Consider the following 4,562-nt stretch of genomic DNA (forward strand, 5'->3'; position numbering starts at 1 on the left):
TGGATTTATTGGTTATTGATTTTGTTATTTGATGTTTTTGCACTATGCACTTTTTTTGTACCTACTGAGTTAGCGCCACAATTATTATTTTACATATTTAACTCCGCAATCAACTTTCTTTGATCCAGCTTGTTCAGATAAGTTTCATTTCCAGTTTTTTCTCTACTTCCCTCTTGATTTTAACTTCACTGAATGGTCTGCAATCTGTATGCCAGGAAAGAATTCTATAAAATATATAGACATCAGGCGGTTGCCAGCTCACTGGGCAGTTGCCTAATCAGTTTTAACATCTCAAACAGCAATCACTGGGCTATTCTTCCCATCTTATGACAAAGGCTAAAGGATGGCCCAGTGCCTTTGGCTTATTTACCTTAGTGAGTTAAAAAATTAATTACTGCTTGGAGCAAACTAACATAGAAGTCCAGGGCAGCCCTTTATTAGCAGACCCCTTCATTAATTTCCATCAGCGGATTTGTTGTTAATGGTTGCGTGGTCTCAGTCAGCTAAAAAGCAGCATCTGTGCCATTGAGTTGGGAAGCTGAGGCCAAAGGAGGGGTGAAGACAGAGAGGGAGGAGGTGGATTCTGTTTACAAATCACCCCTTATTAACATGATGGCTTAGTCTAGGGGGACCATGTCCCTAAGCACTCCCTTCAACGTTATCAATGTTATGAACAGTGACTTTGTCTGTCTTACCTGATGCTCTCTGCTCCATAATGACCTTTATATACAGTAGATATAATGCAAATAACTTCGTGTTCACAAGTTTGTGAAAAGTTACTTATAGTTTCAAGTATTTAAAAATGCAGATTTAAATTGACAATCCTTACCAAAATACCATATCTTTTCTTTTATTCTAATATTTAATATTTTGTGTTCATATTATCTTTTTTAAACTTAATTGTGTTACATAACATGACGAGTGATGCTTCTTGTTGGGTCAGGGCTTCTGTATAATGTAATAATATTGAATTCCTAAAAGAAACAATAGCCTGGGAGATGAAACCATTTTATACAAAATTGTTACGGCGGCGCAGCGTATCGTATTTACGCTACGCCGCCGTAAGTTAAAGAGGCAAGTGCTGTATTCACAAAGCACTTGCCTCCTAAGTTACGGCAGCGTAGCGTAAATGGGGCCGGCGTAAGCGCGCGTAATTCAAATGAGGATGAGGTGGCGTGTTTTTACGTTAATTCTTGGTGACCCGACGTGATTGACGTTTTTCACGACTGGCGCATGCGCTGTCCGTGGAATTTCCCAGTGTGCATTGCTCCGAAGTACGCCGCAAGGACGTCATTGGTTTCGATGTGAACATAAATTACGTCCAGCCCTATTTGCAAAACGACGTAAAAAATTCTAAATTCGACACGGCAACGACGTCCATACTTAACATTGCGCAACCTTACGCCGAAAAAGCCTAACGTAAACGACGTAAAAAAATAGCGCCGGGCGTACGTAAATTTGTGAATCGGCGTATCTAGGTCATTTGCATATTCTACGCCGAAAACGACGGAAGTGCCACCTAGCGGCCAGCATAAATATGCACCCTAAGATACGACGGTGTAAGAGACTTACGCCAGTCGGATCTTAGGCTAATGTCAGGGTATCTTGCTTTCTGAATACAGAAAGAAGATACGCCGGCGCAGCTTTGAATTTACGTGGCGTATCTATAGATACGCCGGGGTAAATCAATGCTGAATCTAGCCCTTAGTTTGCTGATGCCTTAACTACATTTGTACTGTCCACTACTACTCGCACATTTACTGCGGCAGGGTGGCCAGGCTGCGCAAAATAAAGTACCTGTACACAGTGGGCCACCCACGGTCGTTCGGGGAAATGACATAGGGAACACATTTAACCCTTTGAGTGCAGCTGATGTTAACCCCTTCCCAGTGTCTTTTTTTAGCACTGATCACTGTCACTGGTCCCCAAAAAGTGTCACATAGGGCTCTTTCACACGGACGTGTCTGTGAATGATCTCCGCTTTGGTCAGCAGGGATCGCTCCGTTGGTCCCCACTGAGGAGGCAGATGACAGCTCCATCTCTGCACACTGTGCAGGGACGGACTTCTCAGAGCTCCGCTCTCCCCTATGGGGGATCGGTTGAAGATGGACCATAGAATTCGTTTTCATCCGATCCGATCCGCCAGACGGATGGAAAATAGGGTTTCCATCCGTCAGACTTTAGTGGATCGGAGCGGGTCAAATGTAAGCGCACATGTCACCGCTGACATCCGTCGCTCCATAGACCTGTATGGAGCGTCCGTTCAGGTCCGCCTAAAAAACTGACAGGCAGACCTGAACGCCTTTCCAGACCTGGGCCCAAGTGTCCAATTTGTCTGTTGCAATGTCGCAGCCCCGCTAAAAATCTCTGATCGTCGCCATTACTAGTAAAAATAAAGTTCCTAAATCTATCCCATAGTTTGTAGACAATATAACTTTTGCGCAAACCAATCAATATACGCTTATTGGGATTTCTTTAACAAAAATATGTAGCAGAATACAAATTGGCCTTAATTGATGAAGAAATTAGATATTTTACATATTTTTATTGTGTGTTTTTTATAGCAGAAAGTAAAAAATATATATTTATTTATTTCAAAATTGTTGCTATTTTTTTGTTAATTGCGCAAAATATAAAAAACACAGAGGTGATCAAATACCACAAAAAGAAAGCTCTATTTGTGGGGAAAATGGCCATCAATTTGGTTTGGGTACAACATTGCACGACCGTGTAATTGTCAGTTAATGTAACGCAGTGCTGTATCGCAAAAATTGGCCTGGTCATTAAGGGGGCAATTTCTTCCGGGACTGAAGAGGTTAAGAGTTCCCTTCACTGAAACTAAGGGGCCAAGCCCAACCCCTGAAAAACAACCCCATACCATAATCCCCCCTCCACCAATTGATTTGGACCAGTGCCCAAAGAAAGGTCCATAAAGACATAGATGAGCGAGTTTGGGGTGGAGGAAAGTGACTGGCCTGCACAAAGTCCTGACCTCAACCTGATAGAACACCTTTGGGATGAATTAGAGTGGAGATTGTGAGCCAGGCCTTCTTTTCCAACATCAGTGCCTGACCTCACAAATGAGCTTTTGGAAGAATGGTCAAACATTCCCATAAACACACTCCTAAACCTTGTGAATGGCCTTCCCAGAAGAGTTGAAGCTGCTATAGCTGCAAAGTGTGGGACAACTCAATATTGAACCCTACGGACTAAGACTGGGATGCCATTAAAGTTCATGTACGTGTAAAGGCAAGCATCCCAATACTTTTAACAATATAGTGTATTTTCTGAACTGTAAACTTCCCTCATCTCCAGGGCCGGATTAACAATGGGGCTGATGGAGCTGCAGCTCCAGGCCCCTTTCTCAAGATAGGCCCATTTGCCCAAAAAAAAAAAAAAAAAATTTTTTTTTTTTTTTTTTTTTTTTAAGAATTTTTTTTTTCTAAGATCGAATTTGGGGGGTTGTAGCTCGATGACCAGAGGTCACAGAAACCCCACATTTGGGGGTAGGCATGGGAAGAGCTACCCCACAACTGGTTAAAATATGGGACGGCTATCATTTATTGTTCCGGAGATACGGGCCTGCTTGCACAGCCTGTCAGAAGCTACATTCAGAGCGGCCAATATAAATACAAGCTGACACACTCTGCAGACTGATAGGATCACAGTGCTTATAATAATTATTTGTATATTACTCATGGTAATTAACCCCTTGCCACCCAGGCCAATTCTGACACTTCTCTACTACATGTAAAAATCATCATTTGTTTTTTGCTAGAAAATTACTCTATGGTGGTCTTTGCACTTTTTATGTTGCAGGGTACAGAGCTGCACGATTCTGGCTAAAATGAGAATTGCAATTTTTTTTGCTTAGAAGATAGATCACGATTCTCTCACGATTGTTGCGGCGTAACATCATCTTTCACATTAAAAAAAAAAAAAAAAAATGGGCTAACTTCACTGTTTTGTTTTTATGGTTTTTATTATTCATTGAAGTGGGAAAATGCAGTGTGACATAACATATTGCAGCAATAGCCTTTGTATTCCCTAGAGTCTCTGCTAAAATATATATAATGTTTGGTGGTTCCAAGTAATTTTCTAGCAAATAATATTGCTTTCTAACTTAAGAAACAAGTGTTGGACTTTAAGTGGTTAAATTTAGTTACAATGTTAGTTAGTTACAATGTTTCATTTTGTTTACAAACTTCGCAGACTGCCCAGATGTGTTCTTTACACACAGAAGTGTATCCCTTTGATCTAAGAAGGAAGTGTTAGTTACAATGTTTCCTGTTAAAAACTTGGCAGACTGCCCAGATATTTTCTTTTGACAGCTGAAAGTCTCTCCACTTGTTATATGAAAGAATCAGCAAACTCTGCATTGAAGATCGTCAGGGGGGTTGAATCGAGATCACGATTTTTTTAACGATTAATTGTGCAGCTCTAGCACGGTATTTGCGCAGCAATTTTTCAAACATGTTTTTTTTGAAAAAAATGTTTCATTCATTAAAAAAACAGTTAGTTAGTTAAGTTAGCACAATTTTTTTTGGTATCCTAAGCGATGC

Source organism: Rana temporaria, chromosome 1 (genome assembly GCF_905171775.1).
Source record: "Rana temporaria chromosome 1, aRanTem1.1, whole genome shotgun sequence".
Taxonomy (NCBI): Eukaryota; Metazoa; Chordata; class Amphibia; order Anura; family Ranidae; genus Rana; species Rana temporaria.